The 27,837-nt window shown below is 38.1% G+C and overlaps 2 long non-coding RNA genes across 2 annotated transcripts in view; both read left to right on the forward strand.

The window, feature by feature from the left end:
- Window positions 1–27,837, forward strand: part of LOC149874445 (uncharacterized) — a 270,069-nt gene that overhangs the window by 78,765 nt on the left and 163,467 nt on the right. The gene's annotated exons all lie outside the window — the stretch shown is intronic.
- LOC149874446 (uncharacterized) lies at window positions 764–27,684 on the forward strand. The gene is made up of 3 exons (XR_016439944.1): window positions 764–898; window positions 1,008–1,172; window positions 26,302–27,684. It is a non-coding gene; the product is annotated as an uncharacterized LOC149874446 (long non-coding RNA).

Raw genomic sequence — 27,837 nt, forward strand, 5'->3', positions numbered from 1 at the left:
ATTGGCATGTATATATTTTGTCTATTGTCAAAGCTGCATAATATTGTACTGAATGATGTTAGAAGCAGAACTAGTCACTGATTATTCGACCTAATTAAGTCACCCACTTCTCCCCCCGGCCGCACTTGAGTTTACTGGTATGCGCTGCTAAACTCCTTTGAAAAAAATCCCAATGTATACATAAGATTTACCCACATAACCCGCTTTCCTTTGAAAGTCAACTTTTAATTTGTCTGTTTTAACAAAGTATTTTATTTATCAATTAATTATAAGTTTTGTAGTAATAGACTGGCAAGATCTTTGGTTTTTGCTGTTTTTAAAGAGAAAAGACATTTTGATGGTGCGGGGGAAGGGAAATGAGCTGATGTCTATAGTGGATCTATAAACCAAATTTTAGTATGAGGATTAATTTAATGTGTGCCAGACATTCCTCTTATTTAGATATTGGCTAGTTCTGAATGTATCTGTGTCTGCGTGAGGCGAGGGAGTTTCCTGCTTTAAAGCACTAGCAGTCTCAGCCTGGGCGTTTTCAAGTTGAGCTTACTGCTTTCTTTCTTTTTTTTTCCCCCTCAATGAGTGTCCTTTGTGTAACCTCAGTAATTCAGAAATTTCTCTGCGGTAATTGGAACTGTCCTGTCATGTGACTAAGCCAGCTAGATGCAGCAGCGATTGGTCAGCAGCTAATTGGCGGTTCTCTATAAGAGCTCCCTCCACTAGAGATAGCTGAACCTTTATTCTGTGCCACTGCTGAGTTACACCTAGGTTGTAACTCTGAGATTAGAGTGATTCAGCAACATGTGATAACACAGTTATCAGTGCTGTGGGTTTGGCTAAGCCTGTGATAGACAATGAAGCCAACAGCAGCCAACTTGGATTAATGAGAGTCTCCCATGAACTGGTAACTGTCACTAGATTGTTTACTGATTAAGAGGAATGCAGTTCAAACTCTTTGCCAGGAACTTGTGTGGACTTATTTTCTTTTTCACTTCTTCTTTGTTTTGTCACAGGAAGTGCTGATAATTCCTTAGTTTGGAGAGTGACTGAAAAAAAATCATTCATACAGTTTGCAAAGGCACTTTTAATATTAGATTAGTCTAGCTGTGATGAAGGATTGTACATTAACAGGAGCTGCAGCAGCCTGTCACCAGGAAATACTGCTTTATTCAGAATGGGTAAGTGAAAAATGGCTTTGCTTACTAATGGATCTCATCTGGTCTGTGTTAAAATTATAAAATTGTTTGCAGATTCCTAATAGTGTAACTAAGTTAAATGGGAGAACATACAAACTTGGTTATTTGGTATAGTTAAATATAAATGTTTAAACAGTTTTGTAGAAGTAGAAAGGAATATTTAACTTTTTTTTCTTTTCTAGAGGGAAAAGTAATAAACCTTTTCAAACACTGTATTTAGGTGGAAGTAAGTTTAATGGATAGGCTTGTGATTTCTGCCTTTTTATAGTATCCTTTTCAACAACAAAATCTTTTATCTTTAACAAAGTATCTAAATACAAATTGTTTTAACATAATGTGTATAATACTTGATGGCTCTTGGCTAAAAAGAGAAGACCACTTTCTAATTAGTTTAGAAATATATTAAACTATATTTCAATAGACAGTTTTTTGGTTTTAAGAACAAAGCTAAAAGTTTGAGTGGATTGTTCAGTGTGATTTAAATGCAAGGAAAAACAACTTTTTTTTCTTTTTATAGTAGTCATTGTTCCAGTTCAAAACACCTTTAAATTTGTCATGTGAACTGGAAGCATTATCTGGAAAATATCCAGTTAGATGGACAGAAAAACAGCTGTGCATGTAATAGTACATTGGTCAGCAAGCAAATTGTGTGATGTCTCCTTTATATCTGTTTTGCACGCAACACTATTATTTATTTTTTATTTCCATTTCTACTGCGTTGTTAAGAGTAGTCTAATGATAAACATGTAAAATTGTTTTGTTGTTTTGTAGCTGTCACCATAAACTACTATTTTATTTTTCTCCAAGTGATCACCAAAATAAAAAGTGAGTTTAGGTTTTTGATTCTACTTCATGTGTTTCATACCTTCTTCATTTGTCTTTAAAAATATTTGGTAATTTTATAATGCATGTCTTAGTTGTTCAGAGGCCTTTCTCTCTTCCCTAATACAATTTTCGGAAGCTCTTTGAACAATGCTTTTCATAAAAATAGAATTCAAGGTTGCTGTGTAGCTAAATTTATTGCACAAATGAGCAGGAAATGCCTAATAAGAAGAGCAATAAAAAATAGACTTTCAGATAAGCACATCTTTTAAAGGCAACCCCCAGCATTACAGCAAGAACATGATCCAATCTTTGCAATCCGACTCTTTTTCTTACCTAAGGTGTGGCCAGATGCCACCTGTGAAAAATGCTACCTTTTTAGCCTTAAGCAAACTGTGTTTAGAGATTTTTATAGTCTCTTGGTGGGGGAGGGGAAACGTGAAACATCTGTAGCTAAGAACATTTCACACACACATCTGCTAATTAATATTCCTTAGTTGTGCAGCAAATACAGAAGGTTCACATCTCTCTAGTATTTTTCTAGATAACTTGTGAATTTAAACATTTGAAGCCTGAAAAAATACTATTAATAGGCTTGTCTATCTTTAACATAATGATCTAACCAGTGCCCCCACCACCATTGCTCACCCCTTTGGTTTCGCTCACCTGTCTTGAAATACTTGTGTGAGGTGAAGACTGACTGAGTGATTCAAGCTCGGGCTGAAATATCAGGAACTAAATAAACATGTTCTCGTGGAATTCTGTTTAGATCATCCGTGTTACTCTTATGCTTTGATTTGTACCATTCTGTTGACTGCTCCCAATGTATTTATATAAAAGCTTAAATTTGAAGTATGTAATCTCACCCATAATCACTTTATAATTTCTTTCTGCAGGTATGTGTTTATTGCAATTTTTTGTTAAAGTAATTTTAATAGAAATATTATACAGGCTTGCTGGTTTTCCAAAATTTTAGTAGAAAGAGAGGATCTAAAGTGAAAAGAATACTCATTAAAATAAGCTTTGCTGTATTTCTCAGTAAATGCACACACAGGTTAACAATGGAAATTGCTTGGGTACTGCAGGAACATAGGGTGAGGATTGGACAAAAATTCCTATATAAATAAATTATGGGTTTCCTGTATTAAGATGCTAATTTGCCTATACTAATTAGGAAAAAATCATTTTAGTAGTTTCTAGGTATGCATTCATGAAAAGCATACCAGCATAAAAATGTTCAGTAGAATCTAAGTAATCAAACTATTTCAGCATTTTCCAGTGTCCTAGATTTGGTACTATCACTGAATTATGTGGCTCTCCCAAGTTCATATCACTGGACTCTGGATAGGAAAACAATGCTTGGGGATGTGTGTCACTGTAGACGGCTCTTCTGAATACTGTTATCTGGGAATGCCACTCGGAGTATATTTTGGTCTCCTTCCATCCCATGCAGTTCCACTGTCTTTGGTCTTATTGTGTGTGAATAAATGCAAAATTTGCCCCCGCCCCCCCCCCCCCACACACACAATTGGCCTTCCCTACTAGTTCAGTTTTTTGGTGGTGTAGGGGGAAAGAGGATATTATATCAATAGTTGGAAGTCTCTATAAGTTTGTCTATATTAATCAGTAACATCATGAACTTGTTAGACTATGTAAGTCACTTCAGTATCTGGAAAAAAATCTTTAAAATGTAATAGGGATATATTTGGTAGCAACATGCATCACTACTTATAGCATTATTCCATTATCCCCCTTCCCCTGCCCTGTTTTTTCACTCCCAGGAATGACATTTAGGAGTTACTATGTATCTATAGATCATGAAAATTCAGAGGCAGCGTTTAGAGGGAGGCCTGGTCCCTTTTATTTTATTTTTTTCACTTTTTGGCCAAAGAGTCTTTTGTTCCTGATTGCTTAGCCCCAAGAGGAATTTCCTTTTTATGTATATCTCTGTCTCAAGTGTGAAAACTTTGTATCCTCAATTGGAAATCATTTTGCATAAATCCAGAAATATTTTGTTCATCCAGCTATAACCTTACTACTGTAGCTTATACACCTGTAGCTGCCAGAAGTAGCTGACAGAAGTCCAGTGCAGAATAACTGGAGAGGTTCTCCTGGAGGGCTTTTTGTGCCTGTGTGTTTGGTGTTGAGTTGTTTTGACAAGTTACATACCACAGCAAGAGCTCAGAAGTTAACTGGTCTCTCTTGCTTGGGGCTATGAGAGAAAGAAATCCCTTCAAATTTGGGGTATAAAAATAGTTGTTGGTCAGTAAAATATGGCATATGTCAGTTTTGCATGCAGTTTATTACAAACACTCAGCATTGACAAATAGTTGCTGGAGTTATTGTGAGGGATGCCTCTTTGAATGATTCTCAGTTTTTGCTCAAAACTGTAGATGCAGCTCATATTATAAAAGCAAAAGCTTTTTTTTTTTTTTTTAATGCTGATATATCCAGGATCAAATGTTGCAGTGAGTTTCTGTCTCTCATGCTTGCTTGCACGCACGCTCTCTCTCTCGGCTCCCATAGTTGGCCAGTGATTATGTATTTGAGTGATTCATTGTTAGAAATAGCAGCAAATATCAAAAAGTGCCTTAAGAGGCTGTTTATAAGAACCAAGATCTCACAGGTCAGAGATTACAGAGTTGAGGAAGAGAAGAAAGTTTAGGAATAAATGCATTGAGGGGAATTTTGAATGAGATACCCCAAATATGTGGTAGGATGTGGTATGCTAGCCAATAACTATACAGAACCTAAAAGAAAAGATGAACAGTAAAACAGCAAAATTTGAAGAGGACACAGTAATTTATATATATTATGAGTGAACACCTCTTGAAGGACCTACCCAACCCAAATATGTAGAACTATTTTAACTATTTGGTGGCAAATGTGGGGGAACAGTATAAACAAGTGAAAAATATTGCAAGTTAAAAAAAAATGAGTTAATTCTTCAAACTAACAGGTTCTAAATTAATTATGATCACTTGGAAACAAGATACAGGTATGGTCCCCAGGAGAACAGTGGTAGTGAGAATCTGACATGGCACTCGTGTGTGGAGAGAGTAAAATACATATTTAATACTGTAGTGTTTAAAAGAAAAATGTTGAGGAGAGGAGATGATACATCCTGGAAGAGTTTAAAAACAAAAGCCCAATGAGGAGGGTTGGTCACTCTCTCTATGTTTCTCTCTCTCTCTGTTTGATACTGGTGCCAAACTTGCCTCGGAGCCCCAGTGGGGTTCCTCCTGGGACGGATCCATGGGGTTGCCAGTGTTGGGGGTCTTGCTACTAAGGGTCTTATCCAGTGGGGCCCAGGCACCCCAAATTCTGCAGCAGGCCACAACTGTATGGCAGCCCAGCAGGCTGGACTAAATTGATCTGCGGGCCAGATCCAGCCCACAGGTCATATTTGACACACCTGGCCTAGGATAAAGATAAAATCAATAGACAGAATTGTCCATTTGGGGAAATTGATGAAGCAGCTGGTCGTATCTGCAGGGTTTGGGATCTAATAACCTACTAGGATGATCAGACTCTTAACAGATCAGATATTTCTGGGTTTCACAGAACATCTGCAATTCCTTTTTTTTTTTTTTTTCCAGTGTCTGCCCTAGAAATATTTGTGCACCCTCTTGAAGTTTTATATCCTAGGCTGGTTCCAAGGTGTGTATATGAAGATGTCTGGTACTGTTCCAGTCAGTTGTTGTAATCTCCATTTGAAGAAAACCAGTCAGATATTTCAGATGATAAGTCGCTCTGGTATATAGAATCATTTTGTTGCAATTACTACTGTTTTCGGGGAAAGGGTTTCACTACCCACATTCGGAAGCCTGAACACTTCCACAAGTGCCACTTGCACTGTGGAAATGCCCTGCCCTGATAGCAATCCATACATAACTCAACTTAATGAAATTTGTAAATGGATCAGTGTTGGGATTTCAATTTTATGGGTGTAAAACATTTTTTGGAAGACAGAATGATTTCTTCTTGGAAGGTGTGAATAGCACGTTCATTACAGAGCTATAAAGTTATAGTAAATGATACAGCTCTTCATTTCAATCTGCGTTTAAATTTTTCGTTATCAAACGATTGACTTAAGCTCAACTTCATATTATGTAAAGATAATGTTGGCCTCTTAATGGTAATTCTAAACTACATCTTTACACTAATGCTCTGCTTAATGTGCATTGTGATGGCTTTCTGCAGATCTCTTGGTCATTTTTGCACACTGAAGCGTCCATTATTGAAAAGGTATGACAAAATAACCATAGGTTATGCATTTTTATTAGTTTAATAATTGGTGCATGCCAGAAGTTCTAATTTTTCTTCTCTATCAAGAATATCTACTACAAATAGGTGCGTAATGCTGTATGAAGGTTTCTAATGGTCTTGATCCTGGTGAAATCATGCGTTTGTAAATGAATGCTCATTCTTAAAGCAACATCTGATCTAAATTTTGCAGGCAGCTTTTTTCCCACACATTAAGGAAAATGTCACAAGTTTGGATGGTTTAGGAATAATCAGTATTTGTATTAATCTTCTTTTTGCTGCCCCTGCCTAACAAGTGCTTAATCTAGCAATAAATGTTAAATGATCTTTGTTAACAAATCATGTCTCATTTTCCCTTCGCAAATCGCTGAGTTATGGCTACATTTGGCAAAAAATTTAAGATAAAAGTGAACAGAATTAAGGACCTCTGTTTATCATACCACTAAAGTTTAAAGACCAGTTTAATACTTGTATAGCACAGTAAATAGTGTTTGAAAAAGGGGGTGAGTGGAGAGTGTATTCCTGACAGATAAAGGCTGAATCTGACAGTGAGACTGTTCAGCATTACAGTACAGTAAATGGGGTTGTGCATCCCTGGTGTATTCTGAGTTTTACCTTTGGAATGGCTCTTCCTGTTGTTGTGACCATAAAAAGATGGAAACAATCCTGGCAGCTAGTCAGCAAAGACTGGGGGAAAGGGAGGATAGGGGTAGAGAAGGAGGCTTGGAGGCATGAAAGAAGATGAGGAAAAGGGATGTCTGGGCACTCCAGTCTACTTAAATGCTACCTAGGAGCATCTGAGAAGAGGGTGGAGATTTTGGCCAATCCAGATGATATGGGTCACATGTATGTTTATTTCATTTAGAGGTGCAGGTGAGCCTGTATTCCGGCAAGCTGAGAAAAAAGGAAACCAGGCTTCAAACATAATCCATTAGGTTTAGTTAACTGAAAAAGTCACCCCAGGATCTGCACAGGCAGAGAGACATCATCAAATATATTCAGTCCTTGAAACCTATTGCCCTTAAGTAAGAGTGCTGCCTGTCATATACAGTAGGATTTTTGTGGTTATAGATTTAATACATATTAATAGTGAGGATAAAGGTAAGATTTCCAGGCTTCCATTTACTTAAAAGAACATACACTGAGTGTTTTATATTTACATTTATTTTAAAATGGTGCCTAAAGTCATTAAATAGCTACATAAATGAAACAGACTTTTTTTGCTTTTCTGTCCATTAAGATGTTAACTTTTGAGAAGCCAGTATAATCTACTGGAGACTAGCTGTATTTAATCAATACTGTTATGCAGTCAAACTTATATTTCAGCTACCAATTTAAAGGACAAAATGAGGATTTAGCCTCAGCAATAATGCATGATAATGCAAACTTGTACTATTTTTGATAACTATGAAGCAAAGAGCCTAAGTCAACAATCACTGTATATTTTAAGTTCACACTTAAAAAAAACGCAAAGAAGAAAAAACCTTTTCCCCTAGTCTTCGCAGTAGTGCAACCAATCCAACTCTGAAGTATTTACCAGTGACCAAACACCAACTCGAATTCATAAGACTCTAATCAGGTATTCTAACTATTCAGAACTGTGGAGATGGCAACACAAGTGAAGCAGTGTATTCCTTTCAAGTTGCTGCACCAAGGGTCTGAAATTATTGATGTGGGAATGGTGCTGCTCCCAGAACAGATTTAACTAGAGAAGTGCAGAGTACCATACTGTCCCCATATATAAGGCCATGGAATGGGGAGATGATTTCAAAGTTCCTCCCTTCTTTCAACAGCTGTAGGTAATAGGACTTCCATTATAAATCCTATTAAATGGTTTATATGACCTGTAAGAAGGGTCCAGAAAAAGTACTCAGTAGAAATATTATAAGCAAAAAGGTGATGAATGGTCTAGAAGTTGTAGACTTTCTTACTGAAATATTGCTCCTGACCCTCATTTTTAGGATGCCTACTTTTGACATGTCTCTGGGTAGATAGGTTTTCTATTAATTACTTTGGGTGCTGACACGAGACATTTTGTCATACAATTGGCCCCTTGAAGTGCTTTACAGCTGTGCCCTTACAGAAGAACATGGCTGCAGAGCACTTTAAAAGGCCCTGATCTCATGTCAATCTGAACCCTCATTACGAGGGTTCAGATGAATGCACTCCAAAGCGGAGCACCTTGATTAACTTAACACTGACACCCCAACCCACCCCCCACTGAGGTGGGGGGTTCCAGTCCACCTGGTCCACCATCCAGCACTGGCTGGGCAACCCCCAAACTGAGTTCCATTTGCTCCCTTCCCTTCCCTCCCCTCCCTTCCCATTCTGAGGACAGCACCAGGGCTGGGAGGGGGGAAGGGGTGGGGCTAGGGAGAGCAGCTGCAGACTTGCAACCATTCCAAACTGCAGCTCGATTTCTCCCTAATCCCTGGGGCCCAACAGCAAGTGTCTGTTGGGTCTGGGGGATCACTGTAACTCATTGCAGGAAGCGCCATGAGTTACAGCAGAGAGCTGCATCTGTCAGCTCCCTTTTTAAGATGATCAAAAATAACAGTAGCCTTTGGTTAGCTGCCTGCTAGGTAGGGTGACCATATGGGAGAGGGAGAAATCCAGGACACTCCCTTCTCTTCTTTCTTCTCCCCTCCCCCTTCCCCCCCAAGTCAGCATTGCAGCTGCAGGCAGAGGTGGGGATGAGACCAGGACAGTGTGATACACTGGGGAGGCAGGCAGCTATGCTATCTGCTGATCTGTGCCTTGCACCTCTGCATTTCTGGGATGCTTATTTTAACTTTCACCAGCCAGCTAGGACTGGCCTCCAAAATCTGGGACTGCCCCAGCTAAACCAGGACTTTATGGTCATCCTACTGGTAGGTCTTTCCTGCCTGTGTGCAATCTCTAACACTTCAAGGTATTCACTAATAAGACAAAAAGAGAGGGTCTGTGGCTAGAGCAAGGAAATATAAATCAGATTCTGGTCTGTTTCCATTCTGCTATTGATCTGCTTTGTAACTTGGAGGACAGTGAGGGGCAGGGGGCAGGGGCAAATCTCTTGGTGGACATAAGGACTTTTTTAAGGGGATGGGGCATTCAGCTCCCACTTGATTTCATAGTGTTACGTACCACATTTGTGTTTCTAAGGGACTTCCAAAAAGGTTCAAAAGTGGCCAGTCATATCCACCCTTCTGACCTCAAACTACCAAGCTCAGTGAGTACTTTTTTTGTAGAAAATGCTGGATGATGGTGTCCATATGCTGTGCCGGTTATCATTCTGAGGTTATAGGTGACTTGGAATGTTTATAGTCTTTGTTCATTTTTTCCTCCTCCTCTATAATTGAAAAGTGCAACTGTAACAATGTATAGTTGTATCATTTAGACTGCCACATTACTAGTCTTTTACAGTTTAGAAACTGCTAGTCGGAGAATAATCTGATCTTTATGCTGTTAACTGTCACTCAAGCCAGAAGTTGTCCTGCTTTATATGGATATATTCTGCTGCCTTTTCTCAAATGGCTTGTGTGTGTAGGACCAACTTTAATCAATGAGAATTGTGTACACTGATCCCCAAAAGCTAGGAGATCTTTTCCTTGTGTTCTTAAATTATTATTTGATGCGCAGGACAAGGGAGAAGCCATGCAGTTTTTTTAATGTAAAAGATTAAGCTTCTTTTTACCGTGTTGAGAATATTAATAACAGTAAAACTATGTTGGGAGTTATATTATCCAGTAAGAACCAGAATGACACAAAAATGTGACACCTGTTTTGTATTTCTTTTCCCACAAAGGAAATCTCTTTATGATGAACAATAACGTTCTTCTGTAGATGTTTTTTGTTTGTTTGTTTGTTTCCTCGAAGGAGTCAGCCATTATAGGCACTACTTACATTCCCTTTCAAAAGAAGATCTAGTGTAGCTATTTCACAAAAAAATATGTTGCAACTTGGGTGTAAAAGAAAAGTTTCAATCCCGAAACCATAATTGCCTTAATATCTGTCTATCTGCTTAAACTAAGGAATCCATTCTTTGCCTTTTGGTTGGAGAGGAGAACTTACTTCTACCAAAAACTAGCAGCAACTTTGACTTTTTCTTCTTCCCAGAATCTGCATACTCTGTATTTTTATTTTACTTTTAAAGCTACTACGAATATGTCCCTAATGACAATCTGATTAACTTGCACAAAATATTAGTTTTGACAAGTTTTGTGTTGTGTAGTTTCAGTTCCCCTGACTTTGTCACCACTTTAAATAATTTATCTTCAAATTACAACAGAACAGTCCACATAAAGGCATTCTACATGACCAGCATGGCTATCTTTCATAGCTTGAGCATACATCAACTAAAAAACAGCAGAAGACAGGACAGGGAATCCAGTTTAAATGTTCATAAAATAGATATTCAAATACTTTAAAACAAAGCTAGTAGAGAACTTCTGCTGAAACTTATCCTGTCTCTTCTAGAGGACCAGAGACATGTGTGGCACAACATTTGTCATGAAACCATAGCAGTTTTTTTTTTTTTAATGAAACCTTGTATCTGCTCTAAGTGGGATTTTTTTTTTTTGGCAAAATGAATTGCTTTGGGGATTTTTTTTTGTCTTGTATTTTTAATCCTAGGTTGTTTTATAGGGACTTTACAAGAATATTGCTTATGTTTCTATAGCATTCCAGTATTTATTCTTGCAATTTATTCATTTCTAAAAGAAACCATTTAATAGACACCTTGATTAAAGAGAACTTACCTACTTCATTGTGATGCTACCCAGGGAAATGCTTCAGTGAAGTTTTTCAGTGAGTTTAAACAATTGATTTTCTGCAAAATAGGTGTGCCATTAATCTTAAATGGAGTGCCTGTTTTCTGCAAGCCTATATATGGGTAACAGCTGTAAAATGATATTGATAATATACATTTCCCAGTGTAGAGAGACTTTACTATATGCTGTTCCCCTATTTCATTGCTAAATGAGTTCTTACCAGGATGAAATTTTGCTGGCTACTTTGTCCTAAGACAATTCAGGAAATGGAAGTATATTGTACAGCATAATGTATTTCTAGTAGCATGTATGATCTGAACATATGGCCAGTTATTAGATTACATGCAAAGTGTACTAGTTAAGTGAACTTTCATAAATAGATATGGATGCTGCATTATAAGGGCTAAACTGTCCTCATCTTGGTCTGTTGGTTCCTTGGAGCCATGCCACTTTAACTTGCAAAGTAAAGGTCCTTTGTCTATGTGATATTCTCTCATCATGTTTTGCATAATAGGTGCTCAGGTTCTGTGGTGATGGGGGCCATATAAGCACCCAGAAAGCAGTATGCATATAAATAGGCATATGTCAATATGTATACATGTATGCTACCTTGATATAGTGGGGCATACAGTGCCTTTGTGTAACTTCATTAGAGAATCAGGAGGCATACACTAAGTGCAGGTTGGCTGCATGATATTCCTATTCATATCTTGAGCACACTTTCTAGAGTGATTAGGCAGTGGATGGGTGCTGTGAAATGAGTCAGTTCCTGTTCTTTTGGCTGAAGCTTCGTTAGGAGTTTAAAAAAAAAAAAAGTATTTCAGAATGTGGATGTGGTCAACAGAGTCATTTTCCAGGCATGTAAAAGGAAACCCGCATCAACTGTGAAAGTGAACTCTGAACTTCTATCCCTCCAATAACTGAACTGGAGCAACACTGGATGGTAATATTCACATGCCATTTTCATCCCCCAACTCATAACTTCAATACTATCTATTTATGTTCTTGAATGGCAGTTATACCACAACTTTTATGGTAGACATGCTGGTTCTGCATACTATTCTCTCTTCCAATTCCCTATCTTCAATAATGCCAGTTTGGGGTGAATGAATGGGAAGAATGTTCAGCATCTGCTGCACATGCAAGTTGAAAGCTATTTGCCTTTTTTGTTTCCTGAGGTGTATGCATATGTTCAGTGCCTGTTTAGGTAGTATAGAAATCAGTAAATACTGTTCTGTTACTGTTCACAGGCCTCATTCTTACCCTTCTTTTTATTTATTTATTTATTTTTTTTACTCTTCCTTACTCTGTTTCCACAAAACATAAAAATGCAAAAACTGCTCCTTAGGGTGCCTTATACTAAAGGGACACTGTCCAAAATCTCTCTAAAACTCAGTGGCTTGAAAACAAGACCACTTGTCAGGAATAGATAATTTTTTTAAATTTCCTTTTATTTTTGTAAGAGAGATCCTCCACATGCTCTGGAAAAGTTCCTTTAAGCAGTAAGCATAATATTATTATTTTGCCTGATTTCACTACACAACTTGTCTCAGCAATAAGCCTAATATAAATAACTAGTGATGAATGCTACATCTTTTTTTTTTTTTTTTCAATTACAAACATGTAATTGTTATCCTGTGCTGGTGTTAGTTGTATTACTATAGCACCTGAGACTTGACAGCCGGGGCCCATAGTACCAGGCAGTTACTCTCTAAGCTTAACAAAGTTGCTTCCTGTCCTAAAAAGATCACAGAAAAGCTTGATTTGCTAAGGTGGTAACATTCTAACTGTACAAATACGTGGAAACAGGATTTTCTTGTGCCTGAAGAGTTTACTGCACAGATGGTAGGAGCTGTTTTGATGGCAGAGTTCACATGCTGAAAGGTTAACTTTTGGATTTCCATATGGGATATTGTTGTAGTCTTTTTAATTAGACTAGCATAAGCAGTGAATAATAGTAAAGAAGTCTTTGACCAACAGTTGTAGTTGGTAGAACTTGTAGGACTGAAAGTCCAGTTCTAAATTCTGAAAAGAAATGTCAAGTACTTTGCTAACTCTTTCGGAATGCAGTAAAAAGACAGCACCTGCTGTATAAAGCAAAGATGCTTGGACATGCTGCACTTGAACATCACAGGGTGTTTTTGAAAAAAGTATCTTTCTAGGAGGAACTATGTAATAGACTGTAAGCTTTTTTTAGGGCAGGACTTCCGTGTGTGTGTACAGTGTCTAACACAAACCTATGAATGGGACCCTTAAACTCCTGCAATATAAATAATAAATGCTTCCAAATTTTAAAATTATTCCCATTATAAAGACTGTAGAGGATACTAGTAAAACTCGTACCTAAAAATAGGCTTTAGATATCCTAAATGAGCCTTGAATCCTCTACAATGGCTAGTGTAACACCTCTAAAACTCTTTTCTCAGGTTGAGGCTGTATATAAAATGAGGTACTAGCAACAAGTTTCTGTCAATGCTAGTGTTTAAAATCAATGCTAAGTTGACCTGTTGTAGTAATATTTATGAAATTCAGTCTCACCTAAGGCAAGTTCAGAGGTTAATGTTTCATTAACTGTAATATTGTTGTGCTTAGAAGTATTTTTCCCCTTTATGAAAACTATCCAAATATCATTAACATGTATAGCAGTTTTATATAAAACTTGCACAATAATGTTTAGTCAAGAATGTTCTTTCTTTTGATCTTGTTTAGATATAGTATCCATTTTTTTTCTTATTTGTATTATTGAAGGTTCAGTTGCTGGAGGTTGGTGGAAATATATTTTAAGTGGGGTTTTTTTATGTTCAGAGATTATTTGATCCAATGAACAGCCTTGTGAATGACCACACTTTAAACAGAGGGAAGAAACAGAAACAAAAAGTGAAATGACTTGCTCAAGGTCAGAATAAGAACAGCAGTTTTAGGCTGTAGAATCATCTCATTCTCACTCTTTGTGCTTGTGTTAGTAGGTAGTTCTTTTTAGGCAAGGAAATGTAAATGGAAACTTCAAATTACAAGTGCTAATTCAAAAGGAAGCATGATTGTCTCTGATGCTTCCTGCTGTTCAGTCAGAATATAAGACTGAGTTATTAAGAATAATGAATCAAAACTGATTTTCAGGAAGTACCAAGTGGATTTATTCTGTCCAATAATGCACTTGATAAGATGTCCTTGATGTACTAAATAGCAAGTTAAAGCCCTCTCTACTCTTATTTCATCCATAGCAACAATGAAAGCATACAGTGTAAGAGCTGAATATGAAGTTAGGTTAAACAGTCTTCACATTTTCTAGGCCTGTGTTATGTAAATCTAAATAAGTCATTGCACTAATGGATCTGATGGTCATTGTATTAAGCTGTTTACTCTTACTTTCCAATGAAGTATTTTGCCATGGATGATTTTATTTTATTGTATTGGAAAATTTGACTTAATACAAAAGTTATTAAAAGTAATGAAGATAATTTTGATTCACAAGCAGACAAGTATACCTCAGTATTGTCATTGCTTTAATTGGAAATGGAAGGCATGTGTCAGAAGTTGATGCTAACTTTTCTTTTCCTAATGGGGTATTTGGCCATCCTGTCTACAATGCATCATGACTTAATCACTTCAAAAATAGTTTAGAATTTACTCATTACTAAAATGTTAATTTTTTTTCCTCGAGTGACAGAAAATAATAGTCACACTTTGGGAAAGGGTTGTGGGGACTCAAAACATTTTCTGATTTATCATTGACTATAGGATTTTTGGGACCACATTCTATACTGACTTAGCACAACCTAGGCAACCTCAGTGAAGTTGTTTTGTTCTTAAAGGTAATGCTTTGGGTTTAATATAAATTGCTCACTAGGGCAGTTAGTGACTTATAGAGTGTAGTACTACAATATAAAGCAGATTGGCCAATGTGTAATCTGTGGTGTGTGAATTTAAATGACCCAGCACTTATCAATAACTTCTTTAGTTGAGCATTTAGTAATCTCCCATTTCCAAATGAGGACAGTTGCATCTATTTTTCTGCAAAGAGGGTGTGTAAGCTTCAGGAGCCTAGATAACTTATAAAGTGATCCTCAGTTTGACAAAGTTTGGGTGCTCCATGGCTATTTAACCAAAGAGTTGGTGCTTTAATGAAATAGTCTTAGCTTTCTGATACTGAGAGCACTTTGTAGAGCTAATTCCTTCTCTGTATTCAGTAGTGTGTAGGAGTGTTCCTTTTTATAAATGATGTTGATAGACAACATTGACTATATTGATGTATGCTGTTTTCTTCTTTTAGTTCAGCAGTGGTTTATATCTTGCATACAGAATACCTCAGAGGTTATGAGACAATGTAGAGCCCCTCCTTATACTCCAGTCGTATAGTCTGCACTCTGCCTATCCATAAGAAACCCACTATCACACAAATATACAGTCCAAACTTAGTAGTATCTTATGACTAGTTTGCTCATCTATCTATAACTGCAACTCTGCAAGAAGAGAAGTTCCCCCAACAGAGCAATTCGGTTTTATGTAAGAGAATATGCAAGGACCCATGGTGTTTAATAACGTTTAAAGTTGCTTTCAGGAATCTTAAATTCCTTTATTCTTTCCTCATTTCCAGATTTGCTATTTCCTCAATTCTATATTAAATCTGTTCCCCACTACCCTTCCCCCTGCCAGATATGAATACTACACTTTTTCTCCTTCAAAATAAGAATGCCATAATCCAGGACAGGGATACAGGTTGTAACTGTGTTGGTCTAAAAAGCAGAAGCAGATAAAACTCTGGGTAGAAGTGATATTTTTTATTAGACCAACTAAACGGGAGCAAAAAAAATGTCTTCCTTTGCAAGCTTTTGGGCTCAAACACCCTTCATCAGGCAGAGGAGAATTTGAAGATTGTAAAAGTTATCCCAGGTAGAAAAGAAACTTCATCTTGCACAGGGGAAGTAAGGGATGGTGGGATTCCCCTGGATTTCAAAGTCCATTTGTGAAAAAGTTGCTCTGTGTCCTATGCAGATTAGGCAGAGACAAGGCTCCATCAGGCTTCTTCCCTGAAGGTGTCAGATGTCAGGCAGGGAATTGAATTTTGCTTTTTTCCTGTTCTAGCAATGAAGTTCACATTTCCAAACAGCTAATTATTATACTTTCCGTGTTTCAGGGATATAAATTCTTCAGGGAAGAAGAACTTACACCTCCCTCCCCCCTGTGTCCCCTGGACAAGCCACCTGGAGCTCTGTTCTGCTCCCAGACCTGGCCCCAGGGCCCCATATACCACCCTGGCTGGGCAGTGCCCCCAGCCCCTGCCCCATTCCCTCACTGTGGAAGCCTAGATCTGCCCCTGTCCCCCCATCCCACTTCTGCCCCCCATAGGCTTACCTGCAGGGGACTGCTCTCCACACTGCCTGGATCTTTTCCAGCCATGGGCATGTCTGTGGGTGCACATGTTCACATGGCACTTAATGTGTCCCATTCCTGGCAGCCCCAAGTAGCCCCTTGCAGGCTGGAATGCTGCCAACCTGCAAGGGGAAACCCGGATCCCTGCACAATGCTGTGACTCTGGGAAAAATGTTGTCCCAGAGTCATGCAGCCTAGGACTGGGATTTGATCCCATTCTGGGACTCTCCTGCCCAGCTAGGGATGGGTGGTCACCCTATGAGGATGGGGAAGGGAGAGAGAGAGAGTCTTTCTTACTCTAGATCATTCTGTCTTCTGAATGATTCTTCCTATCTTAAATTTTGCCAGCTGTGAGTCTTGTTAAACTGGAATTGAACAATATACCACAAGCTGTTTCTTGGAGTGAGCTTGTAGGGAGAGAGACTTAATGAGGAGTAAAAATCTTTCAGAAAGGCTAAGATCCCAAGTTCAAAATATGCAAATTACACAGCTAACATCACTTAAACCCACCATAACTTTGACTCTCCTACCACTTTAAACTTACCTTCCATCCACCTGACAGTACTCTTCATGCCCAGTTTAAAAAATTTACAGAGCTCTGCAGACTACATTTTAAAGTAAAACAGCTGTGTTCGTAAGACCACAACTTGTATGTGGAATGTACTACAGCACATTAGTTTTGTATTCACCAATATTACATGGGATTCCATAGACTCTGTTGTGTTCTTCTGCTTGAGGACATGTTTAGGAGGCAGCTTGGCATACTAATCCATAGCACTACTTATTTTACTAACAGAAGCATCTCTGTCTACACTGGTTATGGTCCAAAAATGGCAAAGAGCCTTGTGAGTTTGTAGTGTAAACAAAAGCAGTTGGGATGGACTGGCACAGAGTCATTGTAAGGAAGATAGTCTTCTGGCGAGCTAAAATGTTCCTAGATTTCAGTGTCTTTTTAAAATTTTCATAACCCCTTATAGAATTTGGTTTTAGCTGTCTGAGAGATTTATCTTTGTTAAGAAATAATGATTGTTTTATGTCATGAGAGATGCATGGCTTCCAGCATAATAAAGGTGTACCTGTGTTCCCTGAAGGAACAATTTATTGGGGAGTTTCTGGTTAGCATTAGGGTATTGTTGAGTGGATAGGAGGTCAGATTTTCAGGTGAGCTAAACTGGGAATGTATACACTCTGAATTTTTTGAATGTCTAAAATTTTTTTAACTCTGGATTTTCAAGTTTTACAAAAGTGTCTACCTTCCCGAACTCCCACCTTCCTTATAGATCTTGTCCTTAACACTGCACCTGAAATGGCTCATAGTATGTCTGCTCATCTGTACCTCTGGTTTAACCAAACTTCTTGTCTTTGCATTTTCTTTAAGTTCATTGAAAAAGTTTTGAACCCTCATCCCTTCCCAGATGCACTGAATTATTTGCCTTGTTTTTCAGGAAAAAAATCTACTTTTTGCATAAGGTTGTAGATGTGAAAATTTGGGCGGATTTAGTTTTGTTTGGATGAAGTTAGAATTGTAGTAGAAACTGAGCTTGTAGGGATGGTTCCACCAGGGTGATAGAGAAATTTGTTACAGTACTATTATAAGATATTTACACATGGAAGGCAGTGGCTCAGAGCAACTTATACAACATTAATTGCTACAGCCCTTATTAGAATCTAGATCTTCTGCCTGTTAAACACGCATTTAATTCAGTAGGCCTCCAGAACCGCCATTTCCCACCTCATACATGCGCACATTAACTTAACCTAATTCTGGTTCACATATGAAATGCAGTAATAATAATATCTATTTGGGGGTTTTGCCATGCTAGCTGGTGCTGCTGCTGTTACTCAAGATGCTCAAAGCAGGTAATAAAGATAGTTAACCACATTTCTGAAGCTGGGGGAGCAGGTGGTTTTTAAATAGTGTTTTAGGTTTGAATATTGGTAAGCTGGTATGTTTCACCTTAAGATGGTGATGAATAACCAAGAAACTAACATACCTAAGAGTAGACGGATACATCTACGAGGGCCTGCTAGCATCTTTGTACTTCATCCTGGACTTGGGAGGTTATAAAGATAATCACTCTTCAATTTTAAACAATGCCCTCAAGCTTACAGAAGGAGTCATTATCCAAAATTCAGAATTTGGAATACAGATGTTACTGGTTCTTATCCCTATATTTAGATGACTATTCTATGCTGTTTTAATTTACTTGCCTATGGCTCTGCACCAATTTTAGGGAACTTGTTCCTCAAGAAATTTGAAATGTAGCTTGAATAGAATAAAAGACTTCAAACAAATTTAACATTGAATGTGATGGTTTTCAATAAGGACTAGGGGTTTTAGAACCCTGATTTGAGATTTATTTTTTTTAAAGGGAGCTGATTATCAGAGACCGGGTGTTCAGTGATTTCTGAAAATAAAGCTCTTCTGAGTTACTTAAAACTGAGATTTCCAGATCACTAGTCATTTCTAAAAATCTTATTTGAAAAAAAAAAACAGTTAGCAGTAGTAATGAATACTAGATCACCTAATCCTCTAATAATCTGACTGGGTTTTTATCAGAGACTGGTTATTTGTATGCCAAGGTTTGGACTGGACTGCCGTCAAAGGTAGTTCAAGCACCTACTTTGAACGCCTTCAAGCGACATTTGGATGCTTATCTTGCTGGGATCCTATGACTCCTGATGACTTCCTGCCCTTTGGGCAGGGGGCTGGGCTTGATGATCTTCCAAGGTCCCTTCTAGCCTTAATGTCTATAAATCTATGGATTTCATATAGTGTAGTGATCTAGTGTGTCTGCATTAGCCTGCTGTGTTTTAAAAATCCTACCAAAAATATCATAGGGCAGAGTCAGACTTGTTTGGGGCCCTGAATAAGACAGTATTCATAATTAGTGCTTATAAGGGGAGAAAAATTTTCTAAGGATTAAAAAAAAATCTCCTTTCCCTTCTTCCCACTCTGGGAGACTCCTGCACTGCAACCTAGAGTTGCATTAGTAAATGTTGGTTATATGTCCAAGATTAGATCAAATAGTTGGCATCCCCTCATCCACATACTGTATCTATAACTATGCTGAATGATACGTAGATGACCTACTTTTGAGCTCATAAAGTGAAAGAAGGTGTGCTTCTCTGGTAAGTGAGTTAGGTCACATTGCAAAATTAAATTAATGGGAATATATAACTGTAGTGGAAAAATAAACTCATTCATGTGGATCCAGATGCTGAGAGTCCTAGGTTCAGTAAAGTATTTCCTCTGACCAGCCCCTAGCCTACTGAAGAAATTATTATCAAAAATGTTTATAAGCCAGATGTTCCAGTTGTTCCCCAATAAAATTTATTCTGAAAATAGGTCACCTGTTTTTCCCCAGAGGACCTACAGTATCATCTGACTTAACAGCTTTATAAAATCAGGCCAGTGGGTGTTTCTCTCAGTCACCTCAGACATTCTGTCCCTTGGATTTAGTAGTGGTAGATGTTTTGTCAGTGAGAGAGAGAGAACCACAGAGATGCCAAGATTTTCAAACATAGGGCCTTAAAGTTAGGCACCCTAGTCTATTTTTACATGCACTCATGAAAATAGAATAACCCATTTTTATTTATTTATTCACTTAAGTGAGAAAAGTTTGATGTCCTGTCCCCCAAGATCCAATTACCTTAATGCCCTCCAAGGGTTGGAATCTAAATTGACTTAAGTTTACATGGTGGAAGGGAAGAAAAACATATATTTCAACCCCTTTAAAAGGTAAGGATAGTTGCTGTTCAGGAAGGTGCATCAGTCAGACAATGTGAATGATCCTATAGGTGAGCTAAATTGCATTAATTTAACCGGTAATGAAGCTGCATTTAAAGTTGGAGTGGTTTTGCTACATGTATTGCTACAGAATGTAACAATTGCATTGTAGCTGTTTATATCAGTATCCTTTGACATCAGTGCAGTTGTTCCATAGGTCTGTACCCTAAAATAATCCCTCATGTTGATCCTTTACGAGGAACTGACTTTACAGTAGTAACCAAGCTATGTGCATTAAATGCTTCAAAAATACTTCTAGAGGAATGATGATTCAGAAAGAAGGCATGGTTAAAGATAACCACATTTAAAAACTGCATTTATTAGCAATTAAAACTCGTTTGAGTCTGTCTTTGTGGGAATGCCACTGGTTTTGCCTTTAGGAACTTGTTTTAGAATATTGTGCCAACCATATACCTCCCTAGGCTTGCTCATACTAGTATTCTCTGGCAGAGCAATTTAAAAAATGCCTCACACAGGAATTTCCCTGAGTATGTTCAGCCCAAACTGAAACTTCACTTAATGGAGCAATTTATTAAATAGTGTGAGGAGAGTCAAGTGACCATCAGCTGGTGTAAGTTTGTATAATCAATACAGTCATGGGGTCTCAGGTATGCAAGAGCTGGAATCACTACAAACATATGCCCTGCTCTGAAGATATCTTGGTTGCAGTGTAACTCTGTAACTCAGCAGGAATTCAAGTTCATGGGAACGTACTTTAATAAGACACCTGTATTTCAAATGTTAGCTTCACCTCATAATTACCCTGTTGCACAATGTGCATGTATGTCTACACAGTTACCCTCTCCATTTTTAGAGGGTTTTTTCCCATCCCTCAAACAATGTCTTGCAATTTCTACAATTACGTGTTTCACTTATAAAGTAAGTACCTAATTAACTGAAACAAACTAACCTGTCTTGCTTATTTCAACTAATGTTCATGCTAATGACCATAATATTTTAAAGTTATGGTCAGCATTTAGCAAATGTGCCAACTTATTTTTAAGTGAACAACAGTACAGCTGAAGTGCTGGCTGTAAATAAGGAGAAATAGCCTTTACTTTATAATGCCAAATACCAAAACCCACACTTTAAGCTACATTTGGCATTATATTAGTAAAACAACAACATTGAAATTATGGAGATCATAATTTGTTCTGCACAAAATTTAATAAGCTTGTGGCATTTGTCTAATAAAGTTTTCTGTTTAGAGATTATGATGCTGTGCTTCAATTATAGTTTTGGACCCAAAGAAGTAGCTAAACTAGCCATAATTGATAGATCTCTCTCTCTCAGCAGGGGGACACAACATCTTTCATCTTTGCCCCAGACCAACTATCCCTAGAAAAGGCAACCTTGTCCAAATTGCAGTGATTGTGGACAGTTAAATATAAACAACAGTCCTTTCTATGAAACCACAAAAATTACTATCTCCTTTTTTTTTCTGAAGATTTTATCATAGATTGTTTTTTCCCTTGTCATGCACATAACTTTGACAGGAGAGCTGGTCAGTACCATTCAAATGAGAACTGTCACAGCACAGTAGCCTACAATACAGATCTTTTCCCTTTCATGATAACTTATCTATCTCTGTTCTAGTTTCAAGGCGTGTGCCAAGCTTTTGATTTGGGGGGGAAAAAAGATGATTTGTTGGCTTCATTCATGTTAGAAATGCAGCAGGATAAAGCAGTGTGTGTGGGTACATGTGTGTGTAAACACATATGTGCACATACACCTTGATTGGTCTACTTGATTAATATGATTTAATATTCTCAAAACATGTTTCAATTCAGGCAAGCATAAACTTGAACGTTCTGGGCTGTGACTCACTAGACCTGTCAGCTGCCTTCTATTAGTTGCGCAATAAAGATTTAATATTTTCCTTTTAATTTTTATTTGACCTTGTGCTACATTCGCTCTCTTTTTTTTGTGTTTTTAAGAATGCATTTTCCCATTAGTATAAGTAATTAGTATGAAAAACTGATTTTTTTTTTCTTTTCAGATTGATGCAGTCATTTTCTGATACTTTCTTTCATAAGATTTTTGTTTTTGAAAATATTGTTGGGGTAAAGCTTCAAAATTAGCCAGCCCCCTGCTAGAGGAAGAAACATCCTTATCTAAACTAACCTGTAAAAATCCATCATCTAACATCTTAGTTAAACTTCAATCAACCCTGACACAACCATAGGATGTGACACCCTAACCTGACACAAGTCAAGTAAGGGGACAATGGCAGCTAATGTCCTGTGTTGCAAGGATTGTTAAAATATGCCTGCGGGATCCAAGGAGAGTTTGGGAGTTTCTTTTGCATGGAGGAGATGAGATAAACATAATTACAAAGATTGTTCATTCATCCCCATCTCCCGTACATAATCCTTCCCTTTCAACAAGCCTAGAGATTCTGTTCTTTACCTGTTTAAGTTCTCAAGGTGACAGTGATACACTGTTTCTGTAGGCCACTCATACCCATCTCCTCTTGCATTATGAGGACAGGTAGTCCCTCTCCTGGGCCTCCAGACACTGCTACTGTCCAACCACACCTCGGTAGACTCCTCTTTCAGGGTGATGGATTATCCGATTTTTAGTTTGTATCCCCATCTTGTTACACATATACACGTGCATACACACGCATGTATGTGTGTGTATGCATATATGATGGGTGCATCTGGATACCCCAGGCAGCTCAAAGAATCTTTAATAATACAGTCAATCAAAGAAAGTAGCAGCTCCATAACAGCACTAGTTAATTTTGCAGTTTTACCCCAACAATATTTTCAAGGGTCTCCTTGGAGACCAAATGCATTCATCACTGGTGTTTCTGAACCTATATCTACTTAATGCAGGAGTAGGAGAGAAGCAGTCCAATGACCCTAAGGCTAGGGACAGACATTACACACAAACCGGTTTAAGTGATCAGAAACTGGTTTAAACCTGTAACAGAACAGATATTCAGTGCACATAAACCAGTTTGAGAAAAACCTGGTTGCATGTAGTATCAGGCTCAACTGATTTGGCTCAAACTGGTTTATGCAATGTCTATCCTAGACCCCTTGCTGGTTTAAGATGACACCAGAGTCCCCCAGTATTCCAGCATGCTCTCTGGGCTGGGTGGGGCTCTCTACTCCACAGCTGGGCTGGCCCCTTCCCTCTGCTCCCGGGCTGCAGCATCAGAAGTCTCTGCAGGCATCTGCCTGGCTTCTACTCCCCCCCCACTCTCTGCTAAGCAGGCATTCCCTGTCCCTCACAGACATATCAGCATTAGCTAGCAGACCACATGCTGGCTACCTCTGAGTTGTGGCACATAGATCAAAGGCAGAATTAACAGATAGCTGGTAATGTCCCTCTGTTTTCTTAATGGGGTGATGAACACTTAGTTAAGGGTGGCCACACCTCCCTCAGCTCATCTTTGTGCAAGGGAAGAGAGGGCTGCTTTAGCACCCCCCGGCTTCTAGCCTGAACCACTGCAGGCATGTGCCTGAATTTCTGGGATGTCTGTCCCATTACAAAACTGATTTAGCCTTGCCAGGTTAGACTAACCTGCAAAGACTGAATCAATTCAGGCATTTTGAACGTCTGAGTTTACAAGCTCTTGCTTCAACTGACTGCAGAGCCTGTAGCACTATTTCCTAGCCCTGGAAAAGGGCTCGCTGGCTTCAGGACATAATGTGAAGGAGTTCCTATAGAGATTGTCATTAGTGACATAGGGAGTGACTGCCAGGCAGTACTTTCCTAGCTCAACCAAGGAAGAACAATGGGGTGGTCCCGTTGGCAGTCCATGTTTGTTGATTTACATCATTGTAGCACTATAAACTAGCAGACTTGCATAACTATTTCCCACTATTAGTGTGGCTGAACTAATGCTAGCAACAGCGACAATGCTAGTCTAGATAGGCTGAGGTATTTGGGATGGTCTTCTGGGTTAAGTACAGGCAATCAAAAAGCCTGAGGCTGAATTGATTCAGTCTTTGCAGGTTAGTTCAGTCCAAGCTGCAAAGATTGAACCAATAAGCAAATGAACAGACATTCAGTTTTGATTCAGGAAATGCAGCCACATGCCTGCAGTGGATCAAGCCAGATGCTTGGGTGGGGGAGGATATGCTACAGCCCAGCTCTTTGGCACATAGCATGGGCTATGTGTTCGTTTCCTCTTCCTGTTGCCCTTAAGATCTCTGGGATTTGCAGTCTAGACTTGCAGCAGCAGGGCTCTGCAGTATTGCTCATCACTTTTTCTTCCTGCTTCCAGGTGCCTCTGGGATTTGTAATCTAGTTGCAGCCAGTACTAAGTAAGCAGGGCAAGACCGCTCCATACTCAGGACAATGGATGTTTAACACTACCCTCCCTGGACCCAGACCCCAGCCTGGTTTGCCTGAGGGGATTAGTGAGCCAGCCCTCACTGCTTAAGATAGGGAGCAGAGGGGCAGGGCCAGCTCTGGTCTCTCAAGCAGACAGCACAGTCCAGGGCTGCAAAATGCTGAGATTCTGGGGGACTCTGATTTAACTTGAAACAGGAAGGGGTTTGAGACAGAAGTTTCATAAACCAGTTTGACGTAAATCAATTACGTCTGATACTACATTCAACCAGGTTTATCTTAAACCAGTTTTGGCCATTTTGAAACTGGTTTACATTCACTGAGCTTCTATTCTGTTACAGGTTTAAACCAGTTTCTGATCACTTAAACCACTTTGTGTAACTTCTGTCCCTAGCCCTGGAGTAGATTCAGGAGAGATCCAATAGGGATTTGGTGCTATACACGGTGTTCAGAAAAAAACCTGTTACATCTGCTTTGAAATTTTATTGTGAGCCAAGCACTGCAGAACATGCTTGCTACTCTAACTCCCTTTTTAAGTATTATAATGCAACAACTGCTTTATTTGGCAATAAAACCATATTAAATTTTGTTTTTCAAATGATTATCTTTTTGTCCTACTATCCAATCAGTCTTATCGCAAAACACATTTTATGGATTAATGGTAAAGCTGTTTTAGCAAAGTTGCATGTGGCTTGGGGGAAGGTTTAATTTTCCTACTTTATTTCTTTTTTAGTTTTAAAGAAAAGTTTTATAACAAAAAAAAAATTACTTTTAAAGGGGGAGGGAGAGGGTTGTTTTTTCCCCTTTACTGACCTCTTATTTTCTGATTTTAAACATTAACTTTCTATAATATCAGTACCAAGACATTAAAAAGAATTTTTTCATTAAAATTTTAAAGAGTCATACCCATTCTCAAATGTGATGCTCTCCATTCTGGCAAGTCCTTCAGTAGCAAAATAATTAATTCAATAAAAAGCAGGAATAAAATCCAGCAATTGATTGTAAATGTGAATTGCTGTATATTGTATTTCTTATTGTAGTAATGCAAAACTTGAACAGTGCTATGTGAGGATCTAATTTGCTGAGACCTGCTAAATTACGTAGAATTGGTAATGTATTGAATTTTGAAGCATGTTCTGTTGCTTTTGTATACAGACTCATGAGATCTGAAGTATATTCTGACAATGTTTCACTTTCTATGTTGCTTTGAATACACTGTTCCACTGAAATACCCAGCAATTGTATATTTCTCTGTGTAGTAACTTGGGGTGCCTATCTTATTGTTGCAGTATATATTAGCTATACTTCTTGGACGTGTATTTTTATTTATCACATGCATCTTTCAAAAAGGGATGAGAGGTTGTTTTAAATTAATTAACAACTTTTTCCTAGTACTTTAACAATGCTTTAGGACATACAAGCTGGAAAAATTTACTTTGCCTTGAGTTGCATAGTCCTGGTACTGTACTTTTAATTTGCAGTCATTTTTATATAGTGCTGTTTTGAAAGAAGTATAAATATAAAAATTCTTTAGGCTGTTTCAGAAACCAGATTTAAAAGAACTACAAGAATACCATGTTTCACTTGTTACTTATAGTATACATAATTGCATATATAAAATTATTCTCTTGGAACTAATGTGCTTTCAGCTTTCTATCCTGACAAAACACTTTTCTGTTTACTTTTTAAGGCAGGATTGCTTTGTAACACCATCTGTAAATTTTTGAAGACGTGCAATGTTTTTAATCTGTTTAATCTTCCCTATGGGACACTTTATACTGATTTCTTCTTATTACTGTTTCCACAGGTGACATCAAAGAAATGCCATGGAGCAGTCAACCCAGAACTCATAGTTGCCCATCAATCGCTCAGTAGTCAGTGTAGATTCTGTTTTTACAATCAGCAGCTACATCTGGCTACTGGGTCTCTGATGACATCTTGTAGCTTCCATGTGGTCTGCTGAAGATTATTTGTCACTCTATGATGAGTGATCTTTGTGGCTCCAAGATACAAAATAAATAATGAGTTATCCCTTGGAAATGATAAATATTTAATAAGGACTGAAATATTTGTTACATACAGTTCATAATCTTGGAGGTAGGGAGGGTTGTTTTGGTTTGGTTTTGTTTTAAGGAAAGTGTCACTATTTTCTCCAGCATGTGGTCATATGGCCTATAATATAAATATAGTTCTCTACTGTTCCAAAACCTTCTGGCTAAGGAAGGAAGTGTAAAAAAGACCTACCTGATGATTTTTTTGATTTGGTATTCTTGATAAAACACACTTTCTGATATGTCAAACTACAGGTTTGGAAGAATGAGCACCATAAGCAGTAGCATGTGCTTTCGGAGGCATTTGGAGAAGTGTAAGGATCAGACACTAGAAGACTCTCCGGGTTTGGGGCATGAACCTGGCATACAATGTAGATTTCTGTATTTCTTAAGCAACAGCTACATTGTCTGCTGGGTTTCAAGCTGCCTGGAAATTCAAAACAAAATGGTATCCTACTTATCCTATAGGACAAGTATTACATGTAGTATACCAGCCCATTAACTCTGCTTATTGCAGTCTGAGAGGAGAGTTAGTTAATGTGTTGGCACACTAGACTTTCACTTCTGTAACTGAATTTCTCAAACTGCATCAAAAGTGAAAACAAATGTTATCTTCACCTGTGCACATGCACATACAGCAAAATGATGCAGTGACTGTAAGCTTCAGTTTGAGTAGCTGAAGGAGAGGACTAGAACAGCAGAAGGCTATTATGGATCAGGCTTGAAAAGGGCAACAACAGCTGTGTGGGGAAGTTTGCACAGCATGTGTTAAATACTCTGTGCCTGATTCCAGTTTGTGGTGTTAAACTCTCAGAGACAACTCACAGTCCATGTGCACCTTTAACTATTGGAAATGTTGAGAGTCATCATTGATAAGATAATTCTCAAACTTTAATTTGCCTTTGATTACACTGTGCTGGTCATGGACTTCTGGTTTGTGATAGTGGATGACAGTTCTGGAGGGAGGTAGTGTCTCTGATCAAGAACCTTAGGCATTATTAATTTAGGACTATATACTTATACCAATTACAGGAGGCATATCAAAGATTCTACTACTTGAATACAATAATGTAAGAGGCAGAAGGGATCTGTAAATATGTGACAGCAAATTATGCCTTAAACTTCAAATAAAGCTGCTAATTAAACATGCTGTGTCTGATTGTATTTGCTCTACTGATATGGATTGATTTCAGATATCATAGGTCAATGAGAGGATGTTTAGCATCACTAAATGCAATGTCTGCTGTGAAAAGCTCTTTTTAACACTTGCATAAGCCATCTGTGTGCTCTCT

The sequence above is a fragment of the Crocodylus siamensis genome, chromosome 1 (genome assembly GCF_052110815.1).
Source record: "Crocodylus siamensis isolate JL-2025a chromosome 1, ASM5211081v1, whole genome shotgun sequence".
Lineage (NCBI taxonomy): Eukaryota > Metazoa > Chordata > Crocodylia > Crocodylidae > Crocodylus > Crocodylus siamensis.